At 36.2% G+C, this 21550-nt stretch overlaps 1 long non-coding RNA gene across 1 annotated transcript; it reads left to right on the plus strand.

Moving 5' to 3' along the window:
• Positions 1–6352: 6352 nt before the first annotated feature.
• On the plus strand, positions 6353–7782 carry LOC141841737 (uncharacterized). The gene is made up of 4 exons (XR_012602825.1): positions 6353–6417; positions 6500–6967; positions 7052–7112; positions 7187–7782. It is a non-coding gene; the product is annotated as an uncharacterized LOC141841737 (long non-coding RNA).
• The last annotated feature ends 13768 nt before the right edge of the window (positions 7783–21550 follow it).

Consider the following 21550-nt stretch of genomic DNA (forward strand, 5'->3'; position numbering starts at 1 on the left):
AGTTAATTCAGTTAAAAACTGAATTAACCGATAAAATATTGGTTCGGTTTGTTCGAGTTTTATTGGAAAATTCGGTGGGTTCAGTTGGTTCAAAAAAAATCAGTTTATTCGATTTTCGATTTATTCATTTCGGTTCGATTCGGTTTTAACCGAATACTTAGCCCTAGCTAAGAGTTGTGGGGCAAGCTCATTGAGCTGAATGAAGGCAGAGATCTTCTCATCAATCAAATGTATAATTTCATGATGAGGGAAAGTGAAACGGTAAGCCAACTTCAAGGAAGGTTCAAGGAACTTCTAAATAGACTTCATTCCATCATAGAAAGGGTGAAAAATAGAGACGTCATCAGGTATGCACTAAAAGACGTCCCAAGAAATTCTTTGTGTTCATCGATAGTGGATGTCTACAAGGTTTCGAGGGATTTATCAATTGTTAAGTTAGATGAATGGAGGTCAAGGCGGATCTTAACATAGCCATTTCGACGTTCAAGTTAGGCTTCTTGGATTAGAGAGGGAGAGAAGATTAGAGAGTAGAAATTCAAATTTTTTGTGAGCATCCCTACTCTTACAAGAGCGGGCTCTTCTTTATACTACCTTGAAGAAGAGAGGTATGGCCCCATGGTCCTCTATCCACGTCCCCAGTCACCCACATTCGGGTTGAGGGGATGCCACGTCACCCTCCGTTCCCCACTTCTTTCGCTAGTTATGTCCGAGCGCCTCATGGTCCCACATTCTCCGCATCCTCCACTAGTCACGTTGTCCACACTCAAGTACATGTGGTGGAGGAATTAGGGATGCTTGAAACTGAGGCGAGCGTTTGATGGAGTAGGAGAGATCGTGTCGAAGGGTCGAGGGCAACTGAGTATTGAGGAGTCGGGAACGACCAAGTGTCAAGGGGTCAGACCTTTATTAAGTCGAGTTTCTACGAAGTTGGGCATCAAGGGCCGGGGTCGGGGTTATACTCCCAAGTAGACAGGTTAACACCGAGTCAAATTTAGGATGTCTAGACCTGTCTAAGGTGCTGAGGAGTCGCGAACGACTGAGTGTTAAGGGGTCGGACCTCTATCGAGTCGGGCGCCGAGAAGTCGGCTATTAGGTCACACTTGAGCTTGGCTCGATCTAACTTAGACCCCCATTTGGACCGAGTGTGGTCTAGTCTTACCTTTGACTCACATGTCAGCTTGACTTTTAACTTGATCCTTTCACATGGAGGCCGACTACTACCTACCGCATCAGTCTTCTTTTAGGGGGAAAAACAATCTAGTGAATCATGTTTCAAGATGATTTATTAATACAAGAATATGAGAGTACATAGACTGTAGTACATTACATATACAGCAAATTAGCTTAAGACATGGGATCTATATATATATATATATATCATGACTATCAATTAAGGAAGGAAATAACGAGTCAACATGTGAGTTGTTAGCTTCTTCTGTAAAATGGAACGTCATCTTAGCGGCTCCATACGATCGGCCCCACGAGTGAGTTGTTAGCTTCAGCATAAGAGAAAATTGGTCGATGATCTTGCCTCATTGAACGTTGCTTTATATTATATATATATATAGTAACCAAGTAGTAAAGAGAGAGAAAGATTTAGGGTCTTTATAAACTTAATTTCTTATTTTCACGACAGTGTACGTGCAAGAGAGCCCAAGACTTCCAATAAGCAAGATTTTCATAGTATAATTATATTGAATTATAAAGCAGAGCACTCAAATTGGTCGTGCTGTGATTAGCTCAACTTGCCTCGACTCAAAATGGTCTCGACTCTTGGTCGTGCCAAGCATAGTCTACTCCCAAATGGATCGCACTATCTTTGTGGTTAGAGATGTCAAACGGACCAATCTATGATAGGATGGATCAACCTATTAGAAATCCATCATATAGCGGGACGAGACGGACCGACCTACTAACTTGTCAAGTTAGGAAATATTCAACCCAACCTAATAGCAGATTGCATGTTAAGCGGATCAACTCACGCGCAGGTATGTCAAAAAAATAAAAAAATATATATAATATTAAAAATTCTAAGTTTGGATTGCGATTTAGACGAGTCAAATCCGATTGAGTTTTCTACTTTAATTTTAAATTTTGAAGAAAAAAATAAATTTTCTTAACTCGCGGGTCAATCCAAGTCCGTCACGAGCCAATCCATATAAATTGCGAGTCTAGGTGAGTCGGACCAGCTAGACCTACTTTAAAATGGATTGATAAAATTTTAACTTAATCTGTCTAAATTATTTGACAGAGCAAGTTAATCTGACGGGTTCAATTCAAATTGATAATTATATTTGTGGCCCACAACCTATATATGGATTAGGATAATGTTGCACTTAAGAAGTATACCCTGATGGTTATGTATATTCTTTTCCCCACAACATTGAAAAATATTTAAATTTATGAGGGTATTATGATCTTTTGGTCCCAAAGTTATTAAAATAGTTTTAAAAATCATTGAAAATAGCGAAGATTTCTTTAAAAATCTAAATATTCGAACGATTTATAAATTTTTCCAATTTTAATTTCCTTGAATTTTTTATTGGTGTAATTTATATATATTTTTTAATTTATGCTATCTTGATGATTTATTGCAAAAGAATAAATTTTTAAAAATTGAAATTATTAAATTTTATTTACGATTCAATGACCTTAAAAATGATTGAGATTTGGGATGCCACTGTACGATTGTTGAATTATTTGGTTAAAACTTGGATTATAAACAAGTCTAATCAAGTTTGATTGTTTTTATTTTTATTTAATTTTTATCGAGTTAATAAAAGTTTTGTTTTTCTTTTATTTGTTTTAAACTTTAATTTAATTAGAAATATAAAATACATTATTTCCCATTTTTTTATCTTTTATCATATAATTTTTTTAATCATAACTAAGTTCTCGAATAGTTATAAATAATCACTATTAAAAACTTAAATATTAGCCATCTATAAAATAATTTATCGAGTATAAAGAAAAAAATACACGAGAATAAAAATTATTAATTCGAGAAATCACCGGCAATACATCAGGATGGATGCGAGCTTCATTTATTTAGAATTAATTAAAATATTAAGTTAATTAATTAGAGAATTATTAGGAACATAATTAAGTAGATTTCATTTAATCTCATTGGAGTCTTCTGCCAGAACCCTTCACCATCTTCTCTTCTTCATGGAGTCTTCTGACTCGATGAGCAACACCGCTGCCAACGGTGCTGTGTCAATGAAGGTTTCTGAGAGGGAAGCCAACACGAGTGACTATTTTCGTAGCATGGAGGTGGAAGTAGGGGCACGACGTCATTTGCAAGACATGGATTCATCACCCCAATTGATCTTGTGCTTTTGTCGACGAGTGCTTAAGGAAATGACTATATATCTCGAAGCAATACCTATCCACTCTATAGATCCACACTTCCTGACGATGCAAGTAGTAATTGGATTTTCAATACATTCATTAGTTTTTTGTTTTTTTAGTTTGATTGTTTTAATTTGGTGTCCTTGATTAATGTGAATATAATATTAGATATGTATAAATATTAATGAGATTTCATGTACATTTTGTTAATTCTTTTTTTTTAATTTCAATATGTTTAGTGATATAAACTGGGTTTTGGCTCTTCTTTTCGTAGTCATTAAATCGATATATATATGATTGTCTAACCTAATAAATTATCTTGCAAGAAAAAAATTCTAAACTGAAATGAACGAAATTAGATAAAACTTTTAACTGAAATAACAATTTCCTAGAATTTAACAATTGTTAATTAGATTGTTAAAACCTAACTAATGAATGAAGTAACTAATGAATGAACTGAGGAATACACTATGAACCAAATAATGAATGAATTGAGGAATTGCTTTTCGATCTAGTATCGTAGCTACTCTGCGTCTACATCAGTGAGCGTGAACCGGCAGAGTGGACAAGTATTGCTTCGAGTTAGCCACTCCCTCAAGCACTCATCGTGAAATATGTGACGACACGACATCTCCAAAACATGAGTCATTATGTCAAAGTCGTTTAGACAGATTGAGCATGTGTCGGACTCTTCTGCAATTTTCACTCGGAGCCTCTCCACCACTATTGCAGGCGTTGGCGTGGGCCCTATGATGGCCTCCTCATCGTCATCATCATCATCATCTTCTTCTTCTTCTTCTTCCTCCTCCTCCTCATGCCCTTCGAAGAAATATCGTTGTGTCTCCGAAGGCACAAGGTAGCGAAGATGACCAGCAGAATAAACGGAAGGAGCCGTAGGGGGAATCTTAATAACGGAGAAGAACTTCATCGTAGATAATTCCATGATTGGAAAGCGATTGAGCACCGCCCTAGTGTATCTGCGAAAAGCTACCCCAAGAAAAGCACGGTCAGCGATGCGGACGTGAGCCGCTGCCACGTGGGAGAGCATCCTCCTCGTCTCCACGTTCCAAGCGGCCTCGTCGACGATGTTCTCGCAGAGTTGATCGATGGTGAAGTAGGTGCGCTCAACATCATGGGTGGAAGGAGAATTCGTCTGGAGGCAAAAGTAGAAAATCAGTTGGGGTGGGTCCACATCTTGTGAACGTCGTGTCACCACTTCTGCTTCCATACTAAGGACATAGCCGCTTGCATCGGCTTCCCACCCAGGAATCGGAATTGGAATGGGCATTGCACCGTCGGTTGCTGCATTGCTCATCTTGTAAGTGTTGGTCGATGAATTGATGGTTATGGAAGAAGGAAGAATTAAATGAGATGAATGACAAAATAGGTAGGGGAGGACTTTTTTATATAACAAATCTTCTATTAGTTAGTTGCTAATAATTCTCCAATTAACTAACTTTATTTTTTTAAATCCTAATCAAATTAAGCTCCCGTCCATCCTAATTAATAATTTAATAATTATAATTTTAAGAATTTTTTATATAACAAATCTTGATTATGTTAGTTAGCTACTAATAATTCTTCAATTAACTAACTTTTTTTTAAATCTTAAACAAATGAAGCTCCCGTCCATTCTAATTAATAATTTAAAAATTATAGTTTTTTAAGATTTTTTTTTAAAAAAAGTTTGATGGTTTTGTAAATTTATAATTTTCAAACGCACGTATGTCTCCACCAATCACGCCGCTTAGAGTTCTAACAATATGCTTTAAATCATCATACATATTATAATTGATTTTAATTACATTTGCTAAATAAGGGTCTAACAATTTGGGTCAATTTAATATTTTAATATTATTTCTATTATATTTTTTTAACGTCACCTTTTAATTTTATATAAAATTTATTTTAATAATATGCATGTACATAATTTTAATCAATTAAAAAATATGCCTTAAATCAACATAATTTAATTTAATTTTATATAAAATAGTTATGAATGTTTTAAATTAACATCGACCGAACATTCTTTATATTTAAATATATAAAAGAAAAGTAAACAAATTGTATAAGAAAACCCTTCCTTGCTTTTATGATTCGAACTAAAAATTGAATAAAGATCTAAATGGATTTAAACCAATTATAATGGGGCAAATTGAATTAGTTTTTAATTAAATAATTTTTCTTCTTTAATTTATCAATTTCAACAATATAATTTATAATTGAAATAATTATTTAGAAAACCGCCAATTTAAATCATACTTAAATTAGAAAAATGACAAATGTACATAAAATTTCATTAATATTTATGCAGAATCAACATTCACATTAATCAAGAGATAAAAAAATAATGGTTGATTACGACGGAGCAGACTTACAGAAGAGATAAAAAACAATCTAATTAAAGGGAAAAATGAATTGAGGAATCGTGTTTCTCAGAGTGTGAATCTGCAGAGCGGACAAGTATTGCTTCGAGTTAACCACTCCCTTAGGCACTCTTTGTGAAATACATGGTCGGCCCGAGGTTAGGTTAAAATCTTCGTCGCCGCCGTCGCTCATCATTGTCTCGTCGTAATCCTCGAAAAAATATCGCCACCGTCGCTATGTCCTGTGGCCTTCTAGTGTAAGGTAAGCGATTTAGGGTTTGCTAAGCGGCCTCCTCGATGGTGAACCCCCTAGTGTAATCGCCTCGCATGCCGTCCTTCCATGGTAAGGATATAACCGGGGGAGGAGAGGGCAAGCCGTTTAACAAATGTTAATTCTGTTCCTAATAATTTTCCAATTAAAAGATATAATTTATTAATTAAAATTCGTCGTATTTTATTATTAATTGAAATTCCGTTTTTTAATTCCGTTTCTAATAATGTTAATTCTTAATTCGCCTCTTCTATGCTCGTCGCTCTGCTCGCCGTCGCGCCTGTCGTCGCACTCGGCCCTCCGTCGCCCGCCGTCGCCGCCGTCGCCTCTCCGTCCCGATCGCCACCGTCGATGGATCTCGCCTCCCCGTCCCCAAACGGGGGAGGAGAAGCCGCATCGTCGATGGATCGCATCATCTTCCCAATCAAGGTACTCCCACCCACTAGGGTTTCTCTAAATTTGGTGGTAGCCCCTAATTTCTCAACCAATCTGCCCACTCTCAATTTTGTAGGAGTACCACTCGCCGATCGAGTTCTACTGGGCGCCGTTCCTAATGGAGTCGAACTCCGACAAGCCGGAGTTCCACAGAATCCCGGTGAGGGTCATTAACCCCGACAGTGTGGAGAAGCAAGCGGCGCACTGGAAGGGGGCGGATGTGCTCGTGTTCAACTCCTACATCTGGTGGATGAACGATCCCCGGATATGTTGCACGCTCATTTCTGTGGGAAAATTCTCAACTTTTTGCTGTCCTACATAATTTTGTTTCAGTGTGTAATGAGTTGCTGTGAAGAAAGGTTGATTTTGAACAATTTACTGCTCAAGTAACTTCGACTCTGGGACACAGCTTTCAATTGCAAAGACTGAATTGAAAGAGGCATATCAAAAAATTCTCATCCCTTGAAGTTGAACTTGAAGAGAAAAGCAATTGCTGTGAGGAATTTGAGGCAGCATGTCTCGAATTGCAGCTTCAAATCGAAAGGTGTGAACAATTTTCCAGTTTTCAGTTTTGTTCTAGATAGTCTTGTGATTAATTAACCTTCTAAAATTTTTGATAATGTGGAAGTGTTGCATCCAAGGAAGCTCCAAAGTATGTTCTGCAACAAGAAGAAAAGCAAATCCAGGCGGTAAGGATAATGGATCAAGGTTTGATAATCACTCGAATTGTTTTTCAGCTACTTATTACACTATGATCATGCAGGACTGTGATATCGCTGCTGCTTCTGAAAAGCTTGCGGTTTGCCAGGAAACAATTGAAAGCATTGGCATCACCACAAGATGAACCTTTATTCGACAAGGTCAAATCCACTCCTGCCACTGCAAAATCCAAACGCCGACTTCAGTTAGTTGATCATATGAGAGAAGAGGAACAGGTAACACTGCAATCTCCAAACACAAAGGAAATCATACGCATTGAACCGCCGAAACACCCAACAGCTGCAGCTTCTAAGAACCAACACTCGCATGAAGGTTCAGCAAAAAGTATCATGAATCTGTCACCAGTGAAGTCACCAAGTAGCAATAATGCTGAAAGCCTTATGATTGTACCAAAGAAACAAAAAGGAGGGGGTATGTTCCTTAGGAAGCTTCTGTTGTGACGAAAGAGAGAACGGCAAGAACCTCGATGCTATGATTTAGCTCACAAATAACAGAAAGTAGTTTTGGCTGCAAGTGCTGCTTTTGAAGATGGTAATAAGTGAGAAGGAACTAGGTGAGGTGTTTATAGGTAGAATTGGTGGCTCCTTTTTTTCTAGTTTGGTCAGTGTCGTGTAATGCTCTATGTAATATCCATTTTGGTGCAACTCTAATAATATTATGTTGAACAAGAGTGAAATCTTAGATGCTTGATGATGATAGTGTAGCTTATCAGTTGTTGAACTTAAAAACCATGCTCAGGCTCATTTTACCATTAATTGTGTTGAATCTGATTGCTGAAGAAAAGGACCTCTAAATATCTGAAGAACTTCAGTTGAAGCAATGGTCCCTAATTTTCATCAAAAAGCTGAGATTTTGATTTTTTTTTATAGAAAAATGGAAGATTAAACTCATGATTATAATGATGATGACCACTCATATTATCTCATTTATTTGATATTTTTAGGTGTCTTCACACCTCATTGGTAAAATTATTTCTAATGTTAAATATAAATAATTATTTCAGAATCACTCTCTTTAATATTCATGATGTCAAGTGCTCTGGATGATTTACAGACAAAATTAACAATCTGCATGAACCTCAACTGTTGCTCTCGAGTCATCTGCCACATCCAAAGGTACTTACTCCTCTGTCTACAATATGGGCTTCATATCTAAAAGCTATAAATGGAAACTTCAATTGCTGAACATTTTCATATACAAAATGGATCACCAAAGATGGTTTTTTTCTTATTTCCACAATAGTATTACACTAGCATTCGCAGCAAGTTAAGATCACAAGCCTACTGAAACCAATCCATGCAAGGTGATGATACCAATCACAATATTGCGGACATCAACAAGTAAGAATTGCACGGCAGAAGGGGGTGATTCCATCCTCTCCATTGCTTCGACAACCATAGCTTCTGGGCTAATTGATCTCGGGTTCCTGTTTCAAAACTTTTTTAATCACCATTGTAAAGTAACACATCAGAACAGTTGTCGATAAAAGAAGATAATATCCATATAAGCAGCTAAAGGGATAATAATTCAGAAACTTGAGGAAAACATCGTCATGAAATATTCAAGAACATTAGAGAAGAGAAAATACCTGTTGCACATCTCACCAACTATGAGGTTGAAGATGGCTGCACCATACTCCTTGAGCGTGCGCCGCAGATCACCATCAGTAAAGGTCCCGATCAGATAAAGCATCTCATCAACAACAAGCAAACAACCATGCACATCCTTTGCTTGTTAACTCTGTTAGCTGATCCATTATCACGTCTTGTTCCTTGCACAATGGAAGGAAGATCTTCTTTCTTCTTCATCACATCCTTCGCCTGCATATGAATGGAAGACAAATTCAAAATTGGATTTAAGTGTGATCGAAATGTGCCTCAGCAACTCAAGTGTCGAAGTTCCTAGTTACTTGAAACTGTTGAAGTATCATGCGAAAACTTATCATGCAGCCATAGATGCATGTGACTGAGATGTTTTTTTAGCTCCATTTCTTGGTAGTCGACACTGTACGATTGTTGAATTATTTGGTTAAAACTTGGATTATAAACAAGTCTAATCAACTTTGATTATTTTTATTTTTATTTAATTTTTATCGAGTTAATAAAAGTTTTGTTTTTCTTTTATTGTTTTAAACTTTAATTAGAAATATAAAATACATTATTTCCCATTTTTAACGTATCATATGTATATGTTGTTTTTTTTTTATTTTGATCATTACGCTATTATAAGCAATAGTTAATCGCTGATGTTTAATTAAAAAAAAAAAAGTTAAAAGTGTAAAATACGTTATATAATTTTTTTAATCATAACTAAGTTCTCGAATAGTTATAAATAATCACTATTAAATACTTAAATATTAGCCATCTATAAAATAATTTATCGAGTATAAAGATAAAAATAAACAAGAATAAAAATTATTAATTTGAGAATTTAGCAGCAATACATCAGGATTGGCGGAGCTTCATTTGTTTAGAATTAATTAAAAACATTAAATTAATTAATTAGAAAATTATTAGAAACAGAAGCAATATTTATTAAACAAATTTCATTTCATTTTATTTCATCTCATTCGAGTCTTCTTCCAGAACCTTTCACCATCTTCTTTTCTTAATGGAGTCTTCCACCTCGATGAGCAACACCGCCGTCGACGATGTTCTGTCAATGGAGGTTTTCGGGTGGGAAGCTAACACAAACAGCTATGTCCTTAGCATGGAGGCGGAAATAGCTAAAGTCTTGCTAAAGTTGAAGGTAATCAGACCCTCTAAAAGCAAACATCGGATGATGGCCATGATAGTCCAGTCCGGAAGATCAGTTGATCCAGAAACTGGCAAAGAGATTAAGAGGAAGAAAAGAATGGTATTCAACTACCATACCCTTAATGACAACACTTTTAAAGACCAATATAGTCTGCCGGGGATAAACACCATTATTAAAAAGGTTAGCAACTCCAAAATTTATTCCAAATTTGATTTGAAATTGGGTTTCCACCAGATTGCAATGGACTCGGAATCTGTGGAGTTGACAGCATTCATTTGTCCACAAGGACTTTTTGAATGGCTGGTCATGCCGTTCGGATTGAAGAACGCGCCAGCTGTCTTCCAGCGAAAGATAGATCACGTGTTCAAAGGTACAGATGATTTATCGCAGTTTATATTGATGATATGCTAGTATTCTCTCAATCTGAGTCAGAACATATTATACATCTTGAGATTATGCTTAATTTATGTCAAGAACATGGACTAGTATTATCTCCAACAAAATGTAAACTTGTTGTACCAAGGATTGAATTCTTAGGAGCTGAGATAGGAGAACGAAGACTTAGATTCCAACCTCATATAATTAAGAAAATTACTGAGGTTAAAGATGATCAGTTCAGAGAAAAGAAAGGACTTAGGTCATGGTAAGGCATATTAAACTATGCCAGAACATATATATCAAATCTAAGCTCAAAGTTAGGTCTCTTGTATGAGAAAACATCAGTTCATGGGGACAAAAGGATGAAAGTATCCGATTGGGAACTAGTGAGATAGATCAAAGAGCAAGTAAAAACCTTGCCTAACCTGGATATTCCACCGGAAGGGGCTTACATAATTCTAGAAACCGATGGCTCAATGACTGGATGGGGTGGGGTCTGTAAATGGAAAAAGAATAAATATAACCCTAGAAATACTGAGAAAATATGCGCATACGCGCATGATAAATTTTCCACTGTGAAGTCAGTAATAGACACAATGTCATTTGTAGGACGTGGACCCACCACCCCAATTGATCTTGCGCTTTTGCCTCCGGATGATTTCTCCTTCCATCCATGCTCAATATATCAGTCTGGACGACTTCAACACAACGATTCATGTTATGGAGATAACATGCCGTCACAAAGAGTGCTTGAGGAAATGACTATTTATCTCGAAGCAATACCTATCCGACAATGCAAAGTAGCAACTAGATTTTCCATTCATTCATTAGTTTTTTATTTTTGTAGTTTGATTGTTTTAATTTGGTGTCCTTGATTAATGCTAACATAATATTGGATATGTATAAATATTAATGAGATTTCATGTACATTTTGTTAATTCTTTTTTTTATTTCAATATGTTTAGTGATATAAACTGGGTTTAGGCTCTTCTTTTCGTAGTCATCAAATTGATAAATGATTGTCTAACCTAATAAATTATCTTGGAGGAAAAAATTCTAAACCGAAGTGAACGAAATTAGTTAAAACTTTTAACTGAAATAATAATTTCCTGGAATTTAACAATTGTTAATTAGATTGTTAAAACCCAACCAATGAATGAACCAACTAACGAATGAACTGAGAAATACACCATGAATCAAATAATGAATGAACTGAGAAATTACTTTCCGATCTACTATCGTAGCTACTCTGCGTTTGCGTCAGTGAGCGTAAACCTACAAAGTGGACAAGTATTGCTTCGAGTTAACCACTTCCTCAAGCACTCATTGTGAAATATGTGACGACACGACATCTCCAAAACATGAGTCGTTATGTCGAAGACGTTTAGACAGATTGAGCATGTGTCGGGCTCTTCTGCAATCTTCACTTGGAGCCGTTCCACCACTGCTGCAGGCGTCGGCGTGGTCCTCTGATGGGCTCTTCGTTGTCATCATCATCATCTTCTTCTTCTTCTTCTTCTTCTTCTTCCTCCTCCTCCTCCTCCTCCTCCTCATGCCCCTCGAAGAAATATCATTGTGTCTGAGGCACAAAGTAGCGAAGATGACCAGCAGAATAAATGGAAGGAGCCGTAGGGGGAATCTTAATAACGGAGAAGAACTTCATCTTGGATAATTCCATGATTGAAAAGCGATCAAACACCGCCCTGGTGTATATGCAGAAAGCTAGCCCAAGAAAAGCACGGTCAGCGATGCGCACATGAGCCGTCGTCACATGGGAGAGCATCCACCACGTCTCCACGTTCCAAGTAGCCTCGTCGACGATGTTCTCATAGAGTTGGCCGACGGTGAAGTAGGTGCGCTCAACATCGTGGGTGGAAGGAGAAATCGTTTGGAGACAAAAGTAGAAGATCAGTTGGGATGGGTTAACGTCTTGCGAATGTCGTGTCACCACTTCCGCTTCCATGCTAAGGACATAGCCGCTTGCATCGGCTTCGCACCCAGAAATTGGAATTGGAATTGGAATCGAATGGACATTGCACCGTCGACTGCTGCGTTGCTCATCGAGTAAGTGTTGGTCGATGAATTGATGGTTATGGAAGAAGGAAGAATTAAATGAGATGAATGACAAAATAGGTAGAGGGAGGACTTTTTTATATAGCAAATTTTCTGTTAGTTAGTTGCTAATAATTCTCCAATTAACTAACTTTATTTTTTTTAAATCTAAACAAATTAAGCTCCCATCCATCCTAATTAATAATTTAATAATTATAGTTTTAACAATTTTTTATATAACAAATCTTGATTATGTTAGTTAGTTGTTAATAATTCTCTAATTATATTATTGATCATATCAATTTTTTTTCATTTCAATGTAGGTTTTAATAATTTAAAATATATGATTTTAATTTATGATATAATAAAATTAAAATTATTTGATGATGATTTTTAAAAGAAAAATATTTGAATCTTGAAAATATTTAATCTCGTAATGTTATTAGTTTCGTTGTACTAAAAGAATTCTTGATTATATCCGTTTAAAAAAATCAGCCTACCAATATTCATGGTTGGAACAAATATGCCTTAAATTAGTAAAGTATGATTTATTTTAATAATATTCATGTACAGAATTTAATCAAATAAAACATATGCCTTAAATCAGCATAATTTAATTTTGTTTTATATAAAATAGTTATGAATGTTTTAAATTAACATCCACCGAACATTATTTAAGACGAATCTTTATATTTAAATATATAAAAGAAAAGTAAACCGTTCTCTTTCAAATTGTATAAGTTTGTGTTATATATATACATATGATAAATCCTAGTCAGTCTTATGGACTCAATCCTAGGAGGTGGCCGACTTGGTTCCACGGAAGTTTTCCACCGACTACCAAGATAAATTGGGAAACACATACGGCGGCCAATCCAGATGCCCAACATCCTTTGATTGCGTTCCCCATTTGGAGAAAAATTTCTACAAATACGCCGTAGCTGGGGATCGAATCGTGGATCCCTAAGTCATAATCTGGATATCCTAGCGTTGCACCATTGCCCCGGGGACTATATATATATATACATATGATACTTTAAAAATGGATGGACAATAATTTATTTTATATTTATGATGAAGAAGAAGAGGAAGTCCCCTTCCCTTCCTATACGAGGAGATCTTCTGCAGCATCAACATATACATACTCTACTGCAACAGATTTAACCATTTGTTTAATGGCAAAGTAAGTAGTGCTCATTAGTTGCTTGATAAACAATTCTTAACTCGTTAATTAGGGAATTAAGGCTCTTTTTTTATTATTATTTTCAAATTTTAGTTTTCAAAAAATAATATTAATTAATTGCAAGGAGAATCATTATATTGCAATCGATCTAACTTTTTGACCTCTTCGTATAAAATAAAAACTATAACATTGTAAAGTTCCATAGATTACATTAATTTGCCATCACAAGCTATCAAGGAATTATATATATATAGTTAAATAAATTATATTATAATACAACTATAACAATTGATATATAAAAGATTAACCTTAAACTCAACATTTGTCGATTGTAGGTGACACACAACACAACATACCTGCCCACGAGCTGGGTCCAAACCAAACCTGACCTAGAACTTGAATTGGGTCAACGGATGATCTTGTTCAACAGACCCAACACATAACTGACTTGTCTTTAGATAAATCGATTATGGGTTTATCCCCCAATAAACCAGTGAACTATCAATTTAGTACTACGGTCAGTTAATTAAAATTTTAATTATAAATTTTTATTTAATAATATGAATGGTGTGGTTCAATATTAATTAACCACTAGACTAATTAAATCCATCAAACTAAAAATATTAATTAATGACCTAAACCAACTAATGAATGAATGAATTGAAGAATTACTTTTCAATCCAGTAGCTACTCAGTGTTAATTATTAATTAGGAAGCGTAAATCTGTAGAGCAGACAGGTATTACTTCGAGCAACCCATTCCCTCATGCACTCATCGTGAAATATGTGAAGTTAAAACTTAATTCGATATTACTTGTTCCGATTACCTTAAATTTTTCATTGTTCTCGAAAGCAACGGATCATAGATTCTTGAACTTTAGTTTTGTGAATTTTGATCTGTCTCCAATCATGTACATGGAGCATGCATCCACTATCCAACATCCATTGGTTTAAATTTTTGTATTCCTACACATAAGATATTTGATTTGAATCTAGTGCGGAGTTAAAAAGTAAATTGATCTTAACTAATTTCCATCTCAACTATTTCTAGATTATCATGTAGTTAATCCTATAGATTATGTGAGATAATTTTCTTCTACAAAAAAAAATCTAAGACTTGATTAACCTTGAGTTAGATTCAAATTTAATCATCGACTAATTAAGTTTACATTTCAAGAATTAGCTTCCAAGCAGTGGAGAGGTACAAGGGTCTTCTTGGGTATCGGAACAACAACCACCTAAGATAAAGCTAGTTCGACAAATTATACACTTAGTTAATCTAAGGAAAAAACTCTGGTCTAACTAGTTTAGGACTTGGCGAGGTAGTTTCGATTAGTTCCACTCAGCTAGGTACACCAAATATGATATCGGAAACTCTAAATCAGATCGACGCCTATTGTTTCCCTTCCCGGGAACCCATCCTCATCCACTCCACTCGGAAGAAATTACCTTTTACCAACCTGGTCCTCCAGTCCTGTTGGACTTTTGCTCAACCTTGATCCTCGGCCCCCAAGACTTCCACTGCGTGCTAGACGTCCGGTCCTCCAAACTCACCTAGATTTTCTCTTCTAGTGCTCAGATCTGCCAAGACTTCCTGCACAGTCCTCCGGACCAGGACTTTCTTGCCCAGTTCTCCAAACCAGTTCTTTCTTGCCCAGTCCCTCTGATCAGGACTTCCTTACCCAATCCTCCAAACCAGGTCTTCTTTACCTAGTCTTCCAAACCATGTCTTCCTTTCCTAGCCGCAACTAGGACTTCCTTTGCCTAGCCTCAACTAGGACTTCGTTGTGCTATCTGCACACTTAGTTCAGCTTGTTAGTCTACTTCACATACTTAACTTGAACCCTTTGCCATTATCAAAACTCATATTCGATCATCTAGTGTTTCCTGCACCAACACAACTAACCAAGGTCGGTCCTTTCCAAAGTGCTAAGAGCAGGGGCGAACAACAATTCAGTTAAACCGAATAAACTGACTAAACCGACCGAATTAAAAAATTTAGTTCGGTTATTTCAAAATTTTGGTTATTTCTTCTATAAAAATCAGTTAATTCGGTTTGGTTTCGATTTTAAAATTCCTTATTCGGTTAAACCGAATAAACAAATTATTCAAATTATAAAAAAATAATTTATAAATTTTAAGTAAATAAATTTATAAATCCCTAATTAATTAGTAAAATTTTCATGATATTTAAAAAATTTAGTTAATTCAGTTAAAAACTGAATTAACCGATAAAATATTGGTTCGGTTTGTTCGAGTTTTATTGGAAAATTCGGTGGGTTCAGTTGGTTCAAAAAAAATCAGTTTATTCGATTTTCGATTTATTCAGTTCGATTCGGTTTTAACCGAATACTTAGCCCTAGCTAAGAGTTGTGGGGCAAGCTCATTGAGCTGAATGAAGGCAGAGATCTTCTCATCAATCAAATGTATAATTTCATGATGAGGGAAAGTGAAACGGTAAGCCAACTTCAAGGAAGGTTCAAGGAACTTCTAAATAGACTTCATTCCATCATAGAAAGGGTGAAAAATAGAGACGTCATCAGGTATGCACTAAAAGACGTCCCAAGAAATTCTTTGTGTTCATCGATAGTGGATGCCTACAAGGTTTCGAGGGATTTATCAATTGTTAAGTTAGATGAATGGAGGTCAAGGCGGATCTTAACATAGCCATTTCGACGTTCAAGTTAGGCTTCTTGGATTAGAGAGGGAGAGAAGATTAGAGAGTAGAAATTCAAATTTTTTGTGAGCATCCCTACTCTTACAAGAGCGGGCTCTTCTTTATACTACCTTGAAGAAGAGAGGTATGGCCCCATGGTCCTCTATCCACGTCCCCAGTCACCCACATTCGGGTTGAGGGGATGCCACGTCACCCTCTGTTCCCCACTTCTTTCGCTAGTTATGTCCGAGCGCCTCATGGTCCCACATTCTCCGCATCCTCCACTAGTCACGTTGTCCACACTCAAGTACATGTGGTGGAGGAATTAGGGATGCTTGAAACTGAGTCGAGCGTTTGATGGAGTAGGAGAGATCGTGTCGAAGGGTCGGGGGCAACTGAGTATTGAGGAGTCGGGAACGACCAAGTGTCAAGGGGTCAGACCTTTATTGAGTCGAGTTTCTACGGAGTTGGGCATCAAGGGCCGGGGTCGGGGTTATACTCCTAAGTAGACAGGTTAACACCGAGTCAAATTTAGGATGTCTAGACCTGTCTAAAGTGCTGAGGAGTCGCGAACGACTGAGTGTTAAGGGGTCGGACCTCTATCGAGTCGGGCGCCGAGAAGTCGGCTATTAGGTCACACTTGAGCTTGGCTCGATCTAACTTAGACCCCCATTTGGACCGAGTGTGGTCTAGTCTTACCTTTGACTCACATGTCAGCTTGACTTTTAACTTGATCCTTTCACATGGAGGCCGACTACCTACCTACCGCATCATTCTTCTTTTAGGGGGAAAAAACAATATAGTGAATCATGTTTCAAGATGATTTATTAATACAAGAATATGAGAGTACATAGACTGTAGTATATTACATATACAGCAAATTAGCTTAAGACATGGGGTATATATATATATATATATATATATATATATATATATATATTTGATATACTGCGCGACGAAAAAAACGCGACTCCGTGCGCGATCGATCCACACCGTCCACGCCCGATCACGATCAACAGTAGCCGTCCAAAAATCGCGATTGCACAGTATTTCTCCTCGGACCTTCGCCGCTTCCCGACGTCCGTTCATCACCGTCCGACCACCAATTGCCGCCGGACCGGACCCGTTGGAACCGCAACTCACCGGCGGTCCGGCGGGTGCCGGAGTCCGACCCCGATTCGGCCGGAATCCGGCCGAATTCCGACCTAAATCACCGCCAGACGCTGGCGGCCGATTTCGGCCGGAATCCGGTTGGATTCCGGCGAAATCGACCACCAGCGCGTCTGCTCTGTTTCGGCCGGAATCCGGTGCCGATGTGTGCGCCGTCGAGTTGGCTTCCAATGAGCCCGGGATGGTGGCCGGCGGTGACCGGACGACGACGAACGGCGGCGATGAACGCGGGGAGGTCCGACGGTCGCGCAGCGGGGTCGCGCGGGGGCGTCGGGCAGGATATCAGAGCTATATATATATATATATATATATATATATATATATATAGAGAGAGAGAGAGAGAGAGAGAGGTTTGATATCCCGCGCGACTCATCCCTACGCGATCCGTGCGTGACCGCCGACCCCCGCCCACTTCCGCCGCCGTCGCGCCGCCGGCCACCGGACCCGGACCGTTGGATGTACAACTCGCCAGCGCACATTCCGGCATCGGATTCCGGCCGGATTACGACCGGAATCCGGCCGAAATCCGGCCGGAAACAGGACAGTGCCCAACGGCCACTGTCGGTCGGAAATCAGTCGAATTCCGGCCGAATCGCGGCCGGAGACCGGACGCGGTCGACGTGCCGGCGCCGGGCGCGTCGACCGCGGCCGATCTCCGGCCGTGATTCGGCCGGAATCGGCCAACAGTAGCTGTTGGTCGATTCCGACCGAAATTCGGCCGGATTCCGGCCGAATTCGAACCGGAATCCGGCCACCAGTCGCGCGCCGGTGGTTGCGATCGCCGTCGGTCCGGTGGCCCGCGGTGGCCGGACGGGGGAGCGCAGCACAGCGGCGAGAACGCCGACGATGCAGAGAAACTACAGTGTTTTTTCGCGATCTGGATCGCGCGGCCAGGTCGCGTGCGCACGGGTCGCGTTTTTTCCGCGCAGGGTATATATATATATTCATGACTATCAATTAAGGAAGCAAATAACGAGTCAACATGTGAGTTGTTAGCTTATATATGATATATATATATATATATATATATATATAACCAAGTAGTAAAGAGAGAGAAAGATTTAGGGTCTTTATAAACTTAATTTCTTATTTTCACGACAGTGTACGTGCAAGAGAGCCCAAGACTTCCAATAAGCAAGATTTTCATAGTATAATTATATTGAATTATAAAGCAGAGGACTCAAATTGGTCGTGCTGTGATTAGCTCAACTTGCCTCGACTCAAAATGGTCTCGACTCTTGGTCGTGCCAAGCATAGTCTACTCCCAAATGGATCGCACTATCTTTGTGGTTAGAGATGTCAAACGGATCAATCTATGATAGGATGGATCAACCTATTAGAAATCCATCATATAGCGGGACAAGACGGACCGACCTACTAACTTGTCAAGTTAGGAAATATTCAACCCAACCTAATAGCAGATTGCATGTTAAGCGGATCAACTCACGCGCAAATATGTCAAAAAAATAAAAATATATATATAATATTAAAAATTCTAAGTTTGGATTGCGATTTAAATGAGTCAAACCGATTGAGTTTTCTACTTTAATTTTAAATTTTGAAGAAAAAAATAATTTTTCTTAACTCGCGGGTCAATCCAAGTCCGTCACGAGCCAATCCACATAAATTGCGAGTCTAGGCGAGTCAGATCAGCTAGACCTACTTTAAAATGGATTGATAAAATTTTAACTTAATCTGTTTAAATTATTTGACAGAGCAAGTTAATCTGATGGGTTCAATTCAAATTGATAATTATATTTGTGGCCCACAACCTATATATGGATTAGGATAATGTTGCACTTAAGAAGTATACCTTAAGGGGGCTTTTGGTTGGGGGTTATCAATGATAACCTTGGTTATCTGTCCAAGGTTATCGTTGATAACCTTATTTGGTTCAGGTTATGATTGATTCCCAAGTAATACAACATCACCGCCACATCAGCAAATGAGTTATAACCCGGTAATGTGATTACCTTGGCAGCCTAAGGTTTTCTACGATTCCTGAGGTTAACGAAATTTTTTCCATGATTATCCTCAAATTTTAAAACTAAGTCAATTAAAAAGTACTAAGAAATCTAATTAAAATCAAATTATTTAATTCAATAAATTTTAATTTAAATATTTATAAATTAAAAAATAATTTATTTTAAATTTAAAAAATAAAATTAATGAATTATATTTATTAATTTAATAAGTTATTTTATTAAAATAGATATTTTAATAGATTATTTTATTAAAAAAATATATTTTTTTTAAATTTTAAAAAAATAAAATTAACCAATTATATTTATTAATTTAATAAATTATTTTATTAAAATAATTATTTTTAATGAATTATTTTATTAAAATAAAATTATCATATTATCTTTATTAATTTGATAAATTATTTTATTAAAAGAAATATAAATTTATTTTAAATTTAAAAAAATATAAAATTAAAGAATTATATTTATTAATTTAATGAATTATTTTATTAAAATAATTATTTTAATGAATTATTTTATTAAAATAATTATTTTAATAAATTATTTTATTAATATATATATATTATATTTTAAAATTTAAAAAATAAAATTAACAAATTATATTTATTATTTTAATAAATTTTTTATTAAAATAATTATTTTTTAATAAATTATTTTATTAAAATAAAATTAACAAATTATACTTATTAATTTAATGAATTATATTAAAATATAATTGAATGAAGGGTAATATAGTAAATATAAAACTGATTATGTTTTATTCCTTCCAAATAAATAAAGTAAACCAAATAACATTAAGTTATGTTTTATGCCCATAACCTTGGTTAATTATGTGATTACCTGGTAATCATATAACCAAGGTTATATATCATAACTTAAAACCAAACGCATCTTAAGTCCTCTCTTATTTTCATCCAAAGGAAAGAAGAAGAAGAAATGATAAAATTTCTTTCTAACTTTGCCTTTTATACTAATAGAAATTGAAACATTTTTTCATATCTAACTTGTATAATTACAATATTTCCCTTTCTATGATAAAAATCTTTACTCGGATAATGACCATTACTATCCTTTTCTTAACTCTATTATTTAGAGGTTTAAGGTAATTCGAACCTTGGTCATTACAATTTTTATTCCTTTTTGCTTTATTTATGAGAAAATCTATGAAAAATATACGAAAAAATTTACGGGCATTACAATATGTATTAATTAAAAAATAAAAAACCCATAATAATATATGTTATTTTTTTCTTAATTAAAAAAAAATCCGTGGAAAAGAAATAGAGTGTGCTAATTTTTTAAAATAAATTTATTTTTTATTTTTATTTAATTTTTATAATTAGATATTAAAAATAGAAAAAATAATTTTAATTTTTTATTACTTTTCTTTTGTATTTTTAATTTTTTTATCAAGATTTTAAAATTAAAATAAAAATGTATAAATTTAAAGAATTATTCTATTTAATGATTAATTTTTTTATAAAAAAATAATTTTAGTATATTAAAGTTTAATAATACAATTACTGACTCCGCCTAATGCCCGACGCCTCCTACACCTAGGGGTGAGTATTCGGTTAAAATCGAACCGAATAAATCAAAAACTGAATAAACCAAATTTTTTTGACCAAACCGAACCGATCGAATTTTTCGATAATAACCGAATAAATCGAACTGATTAAATATCGGTTAATTCAATTTTTAACCGAATTAACCAATTTTTTCTAACACAAATAGCTTAATTCGATTTCTAAGTCGACTGACTTTTCTCATCAGTCGACTAATTTTGCCCTTAGTCGACTGATGTGGTCGATCAGTCGAGTCATCTACCTTCTGTTTGCTCGGAGTTGGTGACAGTCGACTGATGAACATATCTAGCCGAATCCATCACCTTCAGTCGACTGACGTGAAGCTCCAATCGAGTCGTTATACCTTCTGATTGCCATCAATCGACTGACCTTCAAGGCCAGTCGACTAATCTCCAGAAACGACTCAACTGGAGTTAAATCCAGTCGACTGATGAGGTTGTGCCATATTTATTCGGTTTATTCGGGTAAACCGAAAAAGAACTTTAAAAACCGAACCCGAACCGATTAAACTGAAAAACCCAATTTTTTTATTAAATAAAACTGAAATTTTGAAAAATCGAATCAAATTAAAAATTCAATTCGATTTGATCGGTTTATTCGGTTTAACCGAAATTTTGCTCAACGTACCCTACCTACACCGA

The sequence above is a fragment of the Curcuma longa genome, chromosome 11 (genome assembly GCF_044706935.1).
Source record: "Curcuma longa cultivar G26 ecotype Majalengka, Jawa Barat chromosome 11, ITB_CL_G26_1.1, whole genome shotgun sequence".
NCBI lineage: Eukaryota > Viridiplantae > Streptophyta > Magnoliopsida > Zingiberales > Zingiberaceae > Curcuma > Curcuma longa.